This window comes from Bufo bufo, chromosome 3 (genome assembly GCF_905171765.1).
Source record: "Bufo bufo chromosome 3, aBufBuf1.1, whole genome shotgun sequence".
Classification (NCBI taxonomy): domain Eukaryota; kingdom Metazoa; phylum Chordata; class Amphibia; order Anura; family Bufonidae; genus Bufo; species Bufo bufo.
Genome location: NC_053391.1, coordinates 596,976,585 through 596,993,813, shown reverse-complemented (window position 1 = coordinate 596,993,813; position 17,229 = coordinate 596,976,585).

Sequence of the window (17,229 nt, the reverse complement as noted above, 5' to 3'; positions counted from 1 at the left end):
AGCTGAGCCGAACGTGTACGTGAGAAGAGATGTCAGCCTAATGACTGTTAGGGCGACAGCTATTAAATGTTCACGGCAATCTTAGGATATTTATGGCATATCCATAGAACATGTCATAAATGTCTGACAGATTTGTATTCCACCTCTGGGACCCGCAATTAGGTGGAGAACAGGGGCCCCCAACGCGTTTGGTAAGACAGCAGCTGAATCTGAGCAGAAAATGAATGGAAAGGTGGCTGTGCATGTGTGCGGCTCTCTTCATTTACCGCTATGGGATTTACGGAAACAGTCGAGTGTGCTAGAGTCGCCCTATCCACTCATACTCTGACTGGAAGCAGGAGCGCCTGCCGGATCCGGCAAAAATGCCTGATCAGTGAAAAAAAAATGCACTAAAATGCCTGATCCGTCTTTCCAGTGTCATCCGGCAAAACGGATCCGGCATTTCTTTTTTTCAGTCTGCGCATGTGCAGACCGGAAGGACGGATCCGGCATTCCAGTATTTTGAATGCTGGATCTGGCACTAATACATTCCTATGGGAAAAAAATGCCGGATTCGGCATTCAGGCAAATCTCCAGTTTTTTTTTGCCAGAGATAAAACCGTAGCATGCTGCGGTTTTATCTCCGTCCTGATCGGTCAAAAAGACTGAACTGAAGACATCCTGAATGGATTACTCTCCATTCAGAATGCATGGGGATATGCCTGATCAGTTCTTTTCCGGTGTAGAGCCCCTAGGACGGAATTCAATGCCGGAAAAGGAAAACCCAAGTGTGAAAGTGCCCTAAACACACTCACGGCAACAAATCTAGATGACATGAAGTAGGACAGGAATTTTCGAGCTTATGGCTTGGCAATGCATCATATTACTAACCCTCTTTCAGTTTTTGGAATAAATATCGCACTTACTACACGGTGAATACAAGACAGATATAGCCAATGATATGAAATATATGGGCAGATTGTTGAATCGGGCACTGCCATTCTGCTCCCCTCCGAAGAGCCTACAGACACACAAATCCTACCTTTCACTGTATCCTTTGTTCCTCTCATGTTACTAAATCTGTAATGAAGGGTGCCGCCGATATGTTACATATTACCTTGGGGACATGTTCCATATACTGCTTCCCTGCAGACATTTGAGCGATAAGTCGGAATTTGTTGTCCTGGAGCACATAAATTCCCTTTGCAAATAGAAAAAAAAAAGGTTAAAAAAAAAGAGGAGTCCAGACATGCAGAGGGACAAATGCTGCAAATGTGGGAGTCTTGGGGACGTGCACAAATAAATGCATCTCAAACATGTAGAGTTCTACTTTAGATCAGGAGTGTAACTAGGAAAATCGTTGCTACCAACTGCAAACTCATTCCTGCTGCATTAAAGGGAATCTGTCACCCTGATTTCGGACCACTGTCTACAGTAATACAGGAGTAGCACTGCAGACACGGAGTCCAGGTCACTATTTTTGTTTTATTACTGCCCCCTGTTCCCCCCGCTGTGAGAGGTGTTATCGAGAGAAGAACGGACAAGATGAAGATGAAATCAGCGTGCGGTCATGTAATACATATTTTCCTTCAGACCCCCTAACGGATAGACGCTGTTTATTTTGAAGGTCTGCCATGACATCCAAATGCCCCTAAAGAAAGGGTACTTAAAGGGGTCTTCCTGGACTTGGTCTGTCCAATATTAGATCGGTGTAGGCCTGACCCCCGATACTCCAAATCCTACGAATGGGTCTGAGGAGCCGCTACAAAATGTGCGGAGGTGAAACAATGAAGGGACACTGCGGCCCCTTCATTCAGCTGATTGTGGGGGTGCTGGGAGTTGGACCCCAACAATTTGAGATTGATAGCTTATACTAAGGGGACATTTACACAGAGTAATAATTAGGAATGAACTGACCTGCAATGACAGCTGCTGTATGGGGACTAATGATCTTTGCTACCACTCTGATGGTATGGGGTTGCATGAGTGCGTGTGGCATGGGCAGCTTGCATGTCTGGAAAGGCACCATCAATGCAGAGAAATATATTCAGGTTCTAGAACAACATATGCTCCCATCCAGACGTCATCTCTTTCAGGGAAGACCCTGCATTTTTCAACAAGATAATGCCAGACCACATTCTGCATCAATCACAACATCATGGCTGCGTAGGAGAAGGATCCAGGTACTGAAATGGCCAGTCTGCAGTCCAGATCTTTCACCTATAGAGAACATTTGGCGCATCATAAAGAGGAAGGTGCAACAAAGAAGGCCCAAGACGATTGAATAGTTAGAGGCCTGTATTAGACAAGAATGGGAGAGCATTCCTATTTCTAAACTTGAGAAACTGGTCTCCTCGGTCCCCAGACGTCTGTTGAGTGTTGTAAGAAGAAGGGGAGATGCCACACAGTGGTGAAAATGGCCTTGTCCCAACTTTTTGGGAATTTGTTGACACCATGAAATTCTGATTCAACATATTTTTCCATTAAAATGGTACATTTTCTCAGTTTAAACTTTTGTTCCGCGATTTATGTTCTATTCTGAATAAAATATTAGAAGTTGGCACCTCCACATCATTGCATTCAGTTTTTATTCACGATTTGTATAGTGTCCCAACTTTTTTGGAATCCGGTTTGAAAATTTAGGGGGTATTCCCTGAGACTACCCAAGAAAAAAAGCAAGCCTGTCTTACAAATGGGAGGCTAGCGAAGTACCGGAACCCGCTGCGATTGATAAAAAATATCAAAACTGATTTTTTTTAATCGCCGCAGCGCTTGTGAAGTGATTGTGCAGTGATCAAAAAAAAAATTTAAAATTTTGTCACTGCGGCGGGGCAGGCGTGGGTGAACGCACGTGTGGGCGACCGATCAGGCCTGATCGGGCCAACACTGCGTTTTGGGTGGAGGGCAAACTAAGGTGACACTAATACTATAATAGATCTGAATGTGATCAGTTCTGATCACTTACAGATACTATAAAAGTACAAATGTTGATTAGCGATACGCTAATCAGCGAATCAGTGACTGCGGTGCGGTGGGCTGGGCGCTAACCGACGCTAACTACCTAACCAAGGGGCCTAAACTATCCTAAAACCTAACAGTCAATACTAGTGGAAAAAAAAGTGACAGTTTACACTGATCACTTTTTTCCCTTTCACTAGGTGATTGACAGGGGCGATCAAGGGGTGATCAAGGGGTTAATTGGGGTGATGGGGGGTGATCTGGGGCTAAGTGTTGTGTCTTGTGTACTTACAGTGATGTGTGCTCCTCTGCTGGGACCAACCGACGAAAAGGACCAGCAGAGGAGCACAGAAGCCATTTAACACATTATATTTATAAATATAATGTGTTAGATGGCTTCTTATTTGTTTTTTGGAAAATCATCAGCCTGCCAGCGACGATCATTGGCTGTCAGGCTGATGACAAACTTGTCCTGTAAATTTTGCCGGCCCGCGATGCGCATGCGCGGGCCGGCTGTGAGCGTAATCTCGCGTTTCGCGAGATGACGCATAGATGCGTGACTCTGCCTGAGTGAGCTGCCTCCGGAACGCGATCCTGCGTTAGGCGGTCCGGAGGCGGTTAAACATAAATAAAAGGGCTAAAAAAAAAAAATAAAGTGTAAAAAGAAGAAACGCACCGGTGAGCTCAGCAACACCAAAAGCCCCGGAAGACTACGGAAAACAACTGTGGTGGATGACCGAAGAATTCTTTCCCTGGTGAAGAAAACACCCTTCACAACAGTTGGCCAGATCAAGAACACTCTCCAGGAGGTAGGTGTATGTGTGTCAAAGTCAACAATCAAGAGAAGACTTCGCCAGAGTGAATACAGAGGGTTCACCACAAGATAAAAACCATTGGTGAGCCTCAAAAACAGGAAGGCCAGATTAGAGTTTGCCAAACGACATCTAAAAAAGCCTTCACAGTTCTGGAACAACATCCTATGGACAGATGAGACCAAGATCCACTTTTACCAGAGTGATAGGAAGAGAAGAGTATGGAGAAGGAAAGGAACTGCTCATGATCCTAAGCATACCACCACATCAGTCAAGCATGGTGGTGGTAATGTAATGGCGTGGACATGTATGGCTGCCAATGGAACTGGTTCTCTTGTATTTATTGATGATGTGACTGCTGACAAAAGCAGCAGGATAAATTCTGAAGTGTTTCGGGCAATATTATCAGCTCATATTCAGCCAAATGCTTCAGAACTCATTGGACAGCGCTTCATAGTGCAGATGGACAATAACCCAAAGCATACTGCAAAAGCAACCAAAGAGGTTTTTAACGGAAAGAAGTGTTATGCAATGGCCAAGTCAATCACCTGACCTGAATCCGATTAGGCATGCATTTCACTTGCTGAAGACAAAACTGAAGTGAAAATGCCCGAGGAACAAGCAGGAACTGAGGACAGTTACAGTAGAGGCCTGGCAGAGCATCACCAGGGATGAAACCCAGCGTCTGGTGATGTCTATGCGTTCCAGACTTCAGACTGTAATTGACTGCAAAGGATTTGCAACCAAGTATTAAAAAGTGAAAGCTTGATTTATGATTATTATTCTGTCCCATTACTTTTGGTTCCTTAACAAGTGGGAGGCACATATGCAAACTGTTGTAATTACCGTTTACCTGATTTGGATGTAAATACCCTCAAATTAAAGCTGACAGTCTGCAGTTAAAGCACATCTTGTTCGTTTCATTTCAAATCCATTGTGGTGGTGTATAGAGCCAAAAATGTTTGAATTGTGTCAATGTCCCAATATTTATTGACCTGACTGTATTTTTCTTGTAGTACTGAAATACACCCCTATATGCTTTTACCAGAAATAACTGCAACAGTGCAGTGCATATATATTTTTCTTTTTTTACTGAAATGCACCACTATATACTGTATTTTTCACCCCATAAGACGCACTTCCCCCCCCCCCCAAAAGTGGGGGGAAAATGCCCCTGCGTCTTATGGGGCGAATGCTTCCATTTTACATCGCAGTCTGCGACACTGCAGCATCGCAGACTGCGATGAATGAGCCGGGAGAGAAGAGGGGCTGGAGTCCGGAACTAGGGGCGGGGCCCGGTGCAGTCACTGTACTCTTACACCGGACCCCGCCGCTCACCGAAGTATTTATAAACATGAATCCTTATCCTGTTATTAAGTTTAACTAACGCTGCGCTCTCCCATGTTCCTATGTTCCCCTGTATCCCCACAGCACTTACGAACAAGCTTCCATAGCAGGCAGAGCGGACGGCAGCAGTAACGTCACTCACTGACGTTGCGTGCCTGCTCCTCTCACTTTATGAATGAAGCAGGTGGAGCAGACGCGCGACATCAGTGAGTGACGTTACTGCTGCCGTCCGCTCTGCCTGCTATTGAAGCTTGTTCGTAAGTACTGTAGGGATACAGGGGAACATGGGAACATGGGAGAGCGCAGCGTTAGTTAAACTTAATAACAGGATAAGGATTCATGTTTATAAATACTTCGGTGAGCAGAGGGCTGGTGTATTGGGGGACACTGTTATGAGGGGGATCTGTGGATGACATATAGCAGTGTCATCCACAGATCCCCCCCATAACAGTTCCATCCACAGATCCCCCACCCCCTAACAATGCCATCCACAGATCCCCCCACCCCATAACAATGCCATCCACAGATCTCCCACCCCATAGCAGTACCATCCACAGATCCCCCATAACAGTGCCATCCACAGATCCCCCATAACAGTGCCATCCACAGATCCCCCATAACAGTGCCATCCACAGATCCCCCATAACAGCGCCATCCACAGATCCCCCATAACAGTGCCATCCACAGATCCCCCATAACAGCGCCATCCACAGATCCCCCATAACAGTGGCATCCACAGATCCCCCATAACAGTGCCATCCACAGATCCCCCATAACAGTGCCATCCACAGATCCCCCATAACAGCGCCATCCACAGATCCCCCATAACAGTGCCATCCACAGGTCCCCCATAACAGTGCCATCCACAGATCCCCCACATGACAGTGCGTCATCCACAGATCCCCCATAATAGTGTCATGCACAGACCACCATTAATTCAAAACCCACCAAAAGCACACCTTTTGGTTAAAAATATTTTTTTTTCTTATTTTCCTCCTCAAAAACCTAGGTGTGTCTTATAGGCCGGTGCGTCTTATTGGGCGAAAAATACGGTACCTTTAACAGAAATAACTGAACTGAGAATATATATTTCTTCTTGGACTGAAATAGGCTACTATAAGCTTTTACCAGAAAAAAGTAAAGAGTGAAGTGCATATATATTTTTCTTGTAGTACTGAAATACGCCCATGTACGCTTTCACCAGAAAAAAACTGTGCAGTGCAGTGCATATATATTTTTCTTTTTTTACTGAAATACACCACTATACGCTTTCAACAGAAATAACTGCAGAAGTGAACTGAGAATATATTTTTCTTGTTGGACTGAAATAGGCTACTATACGCTTTTACCAGAAAAAAACCGTAAAGAGTGAAGTGCGTATATAGTTTACATGTAGTACTGAAATACCCCCTATACGCTTTCACCAGAAATAACTGCAACAGTGCAGTGTGTATATATATTTCTTTTTTTACTGAAATACTTCCCTATACGCTTTCAACAGAAATAACTGCAGAAGTGAACTGAGAATATATTTTTCTTGTTGGACTGAAAATGGCCACTATACGCTTTGACCAGAAAAAACTTAAAGAATAAAGTGCGTATATAGTTTACATGTAGTACTGAAATACGCCCCTATACGCTTTTACCAGAAATAACTGCAACAGTGCAGTGCGTATATATTTTTCTTTTTTTACTGAAATACACCACTATACACTTTCAACAGAAATAACTGCAGAAGTGAACCGAGAATATATATTCCTTGTTGGACTGAAATAGGCTACTATATGCTTTCACCAGAATTAACTGCAGAAATGCACTGAGAATATATTTTTCTTGTTGTACTGAAATACGACCTAATACGCTTTCACCAGAAATAACTGCAACAGTGCAGTGCGTATATATTTTTCTTTTTTTACTGAAATACACCCCTATACGCTTTCAGCAGAAATAACTGCAGAAGTGAACTGAGAATATATTTTTCTTGTTGGACTGAAATAGGATAAGGGGGGATATATTACGGCAGCTCACAAAAGGAAGCAAAGGATATAATATATGAATAGAGTGATCGGCAAACATGGTGATTGTATCAGCTGTAAATACACATTACACTTGTAGATTAAAGCACCATCGGTAACTGTATTATAATAATGACGCAAGATATACTGTCATTAAAAACGTGAATGGATATCTAAAAGGAGTTGAAAAATTGTCCAGGATGTCAAAAATACATAGTGCACTGGGGCTAAATAAAGGATGTATATGAGATCACATCATTGAGGCCAGTGGGCTTCATAGTATTTAGCCTAAATATCCACCGAGCCTCTTTTTGCAGTAAAATGAGATCCACATGCCCCCTCCTGATGACATCCTAATCTGCTCGATGCCCTGAAAGTTAACAGATTCCACCCTGCCCCCATGTAGATCCACCACATGACGAGCTATGGGTGTATCATTTGACTTCCTAATGTCTGAGACTCTGAGACATGCTCACCGATACGTCGTCTCAGTTCTCGTTTCGTTTTACCGACGTATTTAATGCCACAAATACTGTACACGTCAGAAGATATATCACCTCTACTGATTTGCAGTTGATGAAAGATCTAACATAGTAAATCTTGGTGTCCATATCCCCTGTAAAGGATTTACCTTTTTTGATTTATTGACAAAACTTACAGGACCCACACGGGAAAGTACCAGTCAAAGTGTTGCGTAACCATGATTGTTGTACGGGACTTTGATAGAAGCTATGAACAAGGCAGTCCCGTAGATTTTGGCTCCAGCAATAAGTAATTGCCGGTTTACAAGGGATCAGACCCCCAATATCCGGCTCTGATCGTAAAATGTGCCAGTTATCTGCTAGGACCTGACGTACTTCCTCATGTGCCCTGTCATACGTCCATATGATTTGCACAACCTCATCCTATTTTGTTCTGTTTTTAGGGGAGAGTAACTGGTCCCTTTTGGTGCTTAGGGAGTGTTGATATGCCTACCTAAGTACCCTGTGTGGGTATCCACGGTGAACAAATCTTTGCTGAAGTTCCTTTGCAGCGGATCTAAAGTCTAATAATTGGGAGCAATTTCTCCTAACCCTTAAATACTGCCCTTTCGGGATACTCTTTTTAAGGGGCGCTAGATGTCCACTCTCCCATCTTAGGAGATTGTTGGTCGCGGTGGGCTTCCTAAAAATGTTGGTAATAAGCTGACCGGAAGTACTTAGGGTAATTGATATATCCAAAAAGGAGATTTGATTCTCACTAAATTCTGACATGAAAAATAACCCCAAAGAGTTCTTATTTAGGGTAGTGACAAATTCCTGAAACAGCGTCCTGAACACAATTTCTCTCTCCCACCAGCCCAGGTAGAGGTTTGCAAAAGTCGGGGCACAGGGTCTCTCCATAGCAACTCCCCTGAGCTGGTGGAAGATCTGACCATCAAAAAGAAACACATTGTGCATCAGGATAAAATCTAATAGTTCCATCTGTTGTAAAAAGGTAAGCACCATTCTACAGCCAAGATCGTGGGGAATAGAACTGTAGAGGGCCTCAACATCTAAACTTGCCAATTGTGTACCAATGTCGCAATGGATGCCATTAAGACGACCCAAAACATCCATAGTGTCCCTAACATATTAGGGCAAACTGATAACAAAGGGCCTAAGAATTGTATCAACATAAGTACTAATGTTGACAGTCAAACTGCCCATATCAGACACAATTAGTCTCACCTTTAAGGGGTCACAACTAGAGTTGAGCGGACACCTGGATGTTTGGGTTCGACGGGTTCGGCCGAACTTCAGAAAAAGGCAGTCCCGTAGATTTTGGCTCCAGCAATAAGTAATTGCCGGTTTACAAGGGATCAGACCCCCAATATCCGGCTCTGATCGTAAAATGTGCCAGTTATCTGCTAGGACCTGACGTACTTCCTCATGTGCCCTGTCATACGTCCATATGATTTGCACAACCTCATCCTATTTTGTTCTGTTTTTAGGGGAGAGTAACTGGTCCCTTTTGGTGCTTAGGGAGTGTTGATATGCCTACCTAAGTACCCTGTGTGGGTATCCACGGTGAACAAATCTTTGCTGAAGTTCCTTTGCAGCGGATCTAAAGTCTAATAATTGGGAGCAATTTCTCCTAACCCTTAAATACTGCCCTTTCGGGATACTCTTTTTAAGGGGCGCTAGATGTCCACTCTCCCATCTTAGGAGATTGTTGGTCGCGGTGGGCTTCCTAAAAATGTTGGTAATAAGCTGACCGGAAGTACTTAGGGTAATTGATATATCCAAAAAGGAGATTTGATTCTCACTAAATTCTGACATGAAAAATAACCCCAAAGAGTTCTTATTTAGGGTAGTGACAAATTCCTGAAACAGCGTCCTATTACCCATCCATAGGACCAACACATCATCGATGTATCTAATCCATAGTGGGATTGACGATGTAAAGTGTTCCAGGTCATCGCTGAACACAATTTCTCTCTCCCACCAGCCCAGGTAGAGGTTTGCAAAAGTCGGGGCACAGGGTCTCTCCATAGCAACTCCCCTGAGCTGGTGGAAGATCTGACCATCAAAAAGAAACACATTGTGCATCAGGATAAAATCTAATAGTTCCATCTGTTGTAAAAAGGTAAGCACCATTCTACAGCCAAGATCGTGGGGAATAGAACTGTAGAGGGCCTCAACATCTAAACTTGCCAATTGTGTACCAATGTCGCAATGGATGCCATTAAGACGACCCAAAACATCCATAGTGTCCCTAACATATTAGGGCAAACTGATAACAAAGGGCCTAAGAATTGTATCAACATAAGTACTAATGTTGACAGTCAAACTGCCCATATCAGACACAATTAGTCTCACCTTTAAGGGGTCACAACTAGAGTTGAGCGGACACCTGGATGTTTGGGTTCGACGGGTTCGGCCGAACTTCAGAAAAAAGTTGGAGTTCGGTACCCGAACTTGACCCGAACCCGAACCGCATTGAAGTCAATGGGGACCTGAACTTTTGAGCACTAAAATGGCTGTAAAAATGTAATGCAGAGGGCTGCAAATGGCATCAAAATGTGGTTAAGAGCATGACAAGTGCTTTGCAAAAAAATGTGGATAGGGAAATGACTTTAAATAACATAAAATACATAAAAATAAAAAAAAATTATCTTGATCTAGGAGGACGAGGTCCATATGGAGGAGGAGGTTGAGGAGGCGGTGGATGTGGCGGTTTAGGTGGAAGCGGCGGTGGAGGAGAAGGAGGTAGCCTACACCGCTTTTTGGTTTTAAATTTATTTTATTTTTTTAAAATTAGGGTACACCCCAAAACATTGGAAAATATAACCCTCCAGTCATGCTAAACACACGTTCAGACAATACACTGGCTGCAGGGCAGGACAGCACCTCCAAGGGGTAAAGGGCAAGCTCAGGCCATGTGCCCAATTTGGAGACCCAGAAGTTGCAGGGGCTGACCCCTGTCAGTCAGTTTGTGTAGGCAAGTGCATACTTACTGCCCCACCATGCCGCACGTCCCCGTGATGTTCACGATCCAATTTGATATCTGCTCTATCAACTTTCGATGTTCTTTTATGCGCCTACCACGGTAATCACGGGTGGCGGGGAATCAGGGTTCCAGGCCGGAGAGGGAGCGTGAGAAAGAGAGACCACATCCAAGGGAGGATTCATTTTTTCAAATTTAAAATTATATTATATTAGGTATAGCAGTGGTACTTCACACCCAAAAATTTTTGAATTTCAACTGAAAATGTAACTGAATAATTTTTTCTATTTTATTACCGGTCTACTAGGTATAGCAGTGGTACATCACACCCAAAAATGTAACAGCCAAATTATAGTTTTTTTTTTACCTGTCTACTAGGTATAGCAGTGGTACATCACACCAAAAATTGGTGAATTTCACCAGAAAATGTAACAGACCATTTTTTTTATTGTTTAACCTGTCTACTAGGTATAGCAGTGGTACTTCACACCCAAAAATTGGTGAATTTCAACAGAAAATGTAAATGAATTTTTTATTTGTATTTTTACCGGTCTACTAGGTATAGCAGTGGTACATCACACCCAAAAAGTGGTGAATTTCACCCGTAAATGTAACTGACAATAATATATATCTTTTTTTTAACCTGTCTACTAGGTATAGCAGTTCTACTTTACACCCAAAAATTGGTGAATTTCACCTAAAAATGTAACTGACAAAGTAGTGAAATGAGTAGTGAAATACGTACAAATAAAAAAAAAAAAATTTGATTTATGAGGTGGAGTTCCATATGGAGTAGGAGTTTGAGGAGGCGGTGGACGTAGCGGTGTAGGTGGTAGCGGCGGTGGAGGAGGACGAGGTAGCCAACACAGGTTTTTGGTTTTAATTTTATTTTTAAAAATTAGGGTACACTCTAAAAGAGTGTGAAATATCCAAAATACAAGAATGAGCAATTGCGCTGTAGTATAACAATGGCTGGTTAGTGTCGGTATACATGTCTATTCTGCACAAGGTATGGACAAGTCCTGAGGGATCCATGCCTGGTTCATTTTAATGAACGGGAGCTTCTCCACATTGACTGTGGACAGGCGGCTGCGCTTGTCTGTGATGACGCCCCCTGCCGTGCTAAACACATGTTCAGATAATACACTGGCTGCAGGGCAGGCCAGCACCTCCAAGGCGTAAAGGGCAAGCTCAGGCCATGTGCCCAATTTGGAGACCCAGAAGTTGAAGGGGGCAGACCCGTCATTCAGTACGTGTAGGCGTGTGCACACATACTGCTCCACCATGTTGGTGAAATGCTGCCTTCTGCTAAGACGTTACATATCAGCTGGTGGTGCTGGTTGTTGTGGCGTGCTGACAAAGCTTTTCCACATTTCGGCCATGCTAACCCTGCCTTCTGAGGTGCTGGCGGTGCCCCAGCTGCGTTGGTGACCTCTTCCTCGTCCTCTGCCTTCGCTTCGTGCTTCCACTGTGCCCCCGCTGTCAGGTGGGAATGCCACCAGCAGCGCGTCTACCAGCGTGCGCTTGTACTCGCGCATCTTACGATCACGCTCCAGTGACGGAATTAAGGACGGTACGTTGTCCTTGTAACGGGGATCCAGCAGCGTGGCCACCCAGTAATCAGCACAAGTTAGAATGTGGGCAACTCGGCGGTCGTTGCCGAGACACTGCAGCATGTAACCGCCCATGTGTGCCATGCTGCCCAGAGGCAACGAAAAGCTGTCCTCTGTAGAAGGTGTATCGTCTGTGTCCTCTGTATCCCCCTAGCCATGCACCAGTGATGGCAATGAGCTGGTCTGTGTGCCACCCTGCTGTGAACATGGTTTCTCCTCCTCCATCTCTTCCTCCTCATCCTCCACCTCGTCATCTTCCAGAACTGTGCCCTGGCTGGACAATTGTGTACCTGGCGTTTGTGGGTGGAGGAACCCCCCCTAGGACCCACTTGGGAATGACTGGCCGGAAACCCTACGAAATGATCCCTCTTCCTCCTCCTCCTCCTGTTCCACATCCTCTTTCATGATCACCAGGAGCGTTTTTTCAAGGAGGCATAGAAGGTTGATAGTAACGCTGAGAATGGCGTTATCGGCACTGGCCATGTTGGTGGAGTACTTGAAACAGTGCAACAAGGAACACAGGTCTCACATGGAAGCCCAGTCATTGGTGGTGAAGTGGTGCTTTTCCACCGAGCGATTCACCCATGCGTGCTGCAGCTGAGGCGACTCACTCGCACAGTCTGGCCAGCATTTGCAAGGTAGAGTTCCACCTTGTGGTCACGTCGCATTTGAGGCGGTGAACGGGAAGGCCGAAGTTATGCTGCAGCGCTGACAGGCGAGCAGCAGCAGGGTGAGAACGCCGAAAGCGCGCACAGACGGCCTGCACTTTATGCAGCAGCTCTGACATATCGGGGTAATTTTTAAGGAATCTGCACCACCAAATTCAGCACATGCGCCAGGCAAGGGATGTGCGTCAAACCGGCTAATCCCAGAGCTGCTACGAGATTTTGCCCATTATCGCACACCACCAGGCCGGGCTTGAGGCTGACTGGCACAAACCACTCATCGGTCTGTTGTTCAAGGCCCGTCCACAGCTCCTGCACGGTGTGGGGTTTGTCCCCCAAACAGATAAGTTTTAAAACTGCCTGCTGTCGTTTACCCCTGGCTGTGCTGAAGTTGGTGGTGAAGGTGCTACGCTGACCGGATGAGGAGCTGGTAGAGGATGAGGAAGGCAAACTGAAGCGCCCTGCAATCCTCGGTGGTGGAAGGACATGCGCCAAGCTGCTATCCGTCTCAGGCCCAGCCGCCACTGCATTTACCCAGTGTGCTGTTATGGAGATATAACGTCCCTGACCGTGCTTACGGGTCCACGTATCCGTAGTGAGGTGCACCTTGCCACAGATGGCGTTGCACAGTGCACACCTGATTTTGTCCCCTACTTGTTTGTGCAGGGAAGGGATGGCTCTCCTGGAAAAGTAGTGGCGGCTGGGCACGATGCACTGTGGGACAGCCACCGCCATAAGGCCTTTAAAACAATCCGTCTCCACCAAATGGAATGACAGCATTTCAAAGGACAGTAATTTAGAAATGATGGCATTCAGGGCTAGGGATCGCGGGTGGGTAGGGCGGTACTTCCTCTTCCTCTCCAGCGTTTGGGAAATGGAGAGCTGAACGCTTCCATGGGACATTGTGGAGATGCTTGGTGACCCAGGTGTTGGTGTTGCTGGCTGATCCCCTGTTTGCGGGGTGGAAGGTGGCACTGTCACTCCAGAGGTGGATGAAGAGGCCGAGACTGCAGCAGAAGAGGAAGCAGGAGGAGCCAGAGACCTTTCTTGGTTTTTGAGGTGTCTACTCCACTGCAGCTCGTGCTTTACACTTAAATGCCTGGTCATGCAGGTTGTGCTCAGGTTGAGAACGTTTATGCCTCGCTTCAGGCTCTGATTGCACAGCGTGTAAACCACTCATGTCTTGTCGTCAGCACATTGTCTGAAGAACTGCCACGCCAGGGAACTCCTTGGAGCTGGCTTTGGTGTGCTCGGTCCCTTGCTGCAGTGGGCAGTAGCAGGCGTACTGTCTAGAGGACGGCCACTCCGCTTTTACACCCTGCTCCCTTTTCTGCAATGCTGGTGGCTCTGTGCGACCACTGCCTCTTCCTCCGAACTACATAGGTCACTCGCATGACCTTGATTCCATGTGTGGTCGAGGACCTCATCTTCCTCCACATCATCTTCCACCCAGTCTTCACCCCTGCCTTCCTTGTCGGTCTGCACACTTTCGAAAGCCCCAGCAGTTGGCACCTGTGTTTTGTCATCATCCGAGGCGTGCTGCGATGGTCCTCCCATGTACTCATCTTGAAAGATAAGTGGTTGGGCATCGGTGCACTCAATCTCTTCCACTTCTGGGGCAGGGCTAGGTGGATGGTTCTGGGAAACCCTGCTAACAGAGTCATCAAAAAACAGAAGAGACTGCTGCATGACTTGGGGCTCAGACTGCTTGGCTGATTTGCAAGGGGGTGAGGTGAAAGACTGATGGACATCGGCTGCAGGAGCCAACAGTGGTTTTTCAGCAGGAGACTGGGTGGGAGACAATGTGAAGGAACTGGATCCACTGTCAGCAACCCAATCTACTATCGCCTGTACTTGTTCAGGCCTCACCATTCGTAGAGCCGCATTAGGCCCGACCAAATACCGCTGCAGGTTCTGTCGCCTACTTGCACCTGAGGAAGGGTTTTGACTTGTGCGTGTAGCTGTCACAGATCGACCACGTCCTCTCCCTGCAACAGGAGCTCCACTAGCAGCATCACGATCTGGGTCACGTCCCTTATTTGACGCTCTCCTCATATTTCTCGAATTTAGGATCTTGCCCTAAATGGGTGTTTAATTAATAGTAGAATAGAACGACAGTATGTTCAGGGTGTATCTCACACGGCCTGAACCAGACTAGGCCTCAATTAAATTTGTTTGCCCAAAATGGCTGTATTTCAAATACCTGAATAGAAGCCCTGTATTTAAAGGGTGTATCTCACACGCCCTGAACCAGACTAGGCCTCAATTAAATTTGTTTGCCCAAAATGGCTGTATTTCAAATATCTGAATCAAACCCTGTATTTAAAGGGTGTATCTCACACGCCCTGAACCAGACTAGGCCTTAATTAAATTTGCCCAAAATTGCTGTATTTCAAATACCTAAATCAAACCCCTGTATTTAAGGGGTGTATCTAATACGGTCTGAACCAGACTAGGCCTCAATTAAAGATTTGTTTGCCCAAAATGGCTGCATTTCAAATACGTGAATCAAACCCCTGTACTTAAAGGGTGTATCTCACACGGCCTGAACCAGACTAGGCCCGCAAATAAAGATTTGTGCACCAAATGGCGGTATTTCAAATATCTGAATATAACCCAAATATATAAAGGGTGTATCTCACAATGACATATGCAGCAAAGGCTGCCAAATAAACTTTTTTTGCCCAAACGGGTGTTTGTTTAATAACTGAATATGGCAGCAGTATATAACCCTGGAATTTAAAACGTCAAGATGCTGCAAGGCCTGAAATATTGTGTATTTCGCTCCAAAAAGGGTGTTTTAATAATAGAAGAATATAAACCCTGTATATACAGGGTGTATTTCACACGGCCTGACCCACACTAGGCCTCAATTAAAGATTTGTGCACCAAATGGCGGTATTTCAAATATCTGAATATAACCCAAATATATAAAGGGTGTATCTCACAATGACATATGCAGCAAAGGCTGCCAAATAAACTTTTTTTGCCCAAACGGGTGTTTGTTTAATAACTGAATATGGCAGCAGTATATAACCCTGGAATTTCAAACGTCTTGATGCTGCAAGGCCTGAAAAATTTTGTATTTTGCACAAAAAAAGGTGTTTTATTAATAAAAGAATCAAACCCTTGTATTTAAAGGGTGTATCTCACACGCCCTGAACCAGACTAGGCCTTAATTAAATTTGTTTGCCCAAAATGGCTGTATTTCAAATACCTGAATCAAACCCCTGTATTTAAAGGGTGCATCTCACACGGCCTGAACCAGACTAGGCCTCAATTAAAGATTTGTTTGCCCAAAATGGCTGTATTTCAAATACCTGAATCAAACCCCTGAATTTAAAGGGTGTATCTCACACGGCCTGAACCAGACTAGGCCTCAATTAAAGATTTGTGCACCAAATGGCGGTATTTCAAATATCTGAATATAACCCAAATATATAAAGGGGGTATCTCACAATGACATATGCAGCAAAGGCTGCCAAATAAACTTTTTTTGCCCAAACGGGTGTTTGTTTAATAACTGAATATGGCAGCAGTATATAACCCTGGAGTTTCAAATGTCTTGATGCTGCAAGGCCTGAAAAATTGTGGATTTTGCACAAAAAAGGTGTTTTATTAATAAAAGAATCAAACCCTTGTATTTAAAGGGTGTATCTCACACGCCCTGAACCAGACTAGGCCTTCTTTTAATTTTGTTTGCCCAAAATGGCTGTATTTCAAATACCTGAATAGAACCCCTATATATACAGGGTGTATCTCACACGCCCTGATCCACAGTAGGCCTTCTTTTAATTTTGTTTGCCCAAAATGGCTGTATTTCAAATACCTGAATAGAAGCCCTGTATTTAAAGGGTGTATTTCACACGCCCTGATCCACACTAGGACACTATCAAAGAATTGTGCCCAAAATGGCTTTATTTCAAATAACTGAATAGAAAGACAGTATGTAAAGGCGGTATCTCACAATGACATCTGCAACAAAGGCTGCCAACTAAATTCTTTTTGCCCAAACGGGTGTTTGTTTAATAACTGATTTTGACAGCAGTATATAACCCTGGAATTTCAAATGTGCTGATGCCGCAAGGCCTGAAAAATAGTGGAATCTGGCAAAAAAATTTGCTTTTAAAAATCAAGAAAATGATGGCTGTATTTCTAGTTTAAATTGCACACTGAATAATCCAGATGTTGTATATTGCCAAAAAAGTGTTTTTTTGGTAACAGAATATGAAAGCTGTATATATAAAACTTGAATTTAACACTTGCAGATCAGGAAAATAGTAGTTTTTGGCAAAAAAGTGTGTTTTTAAAAACCCAGAAAATGAGGGCTGTATTTCTAGCTTAAATAGCACACTGACTAATCCAGATGTTG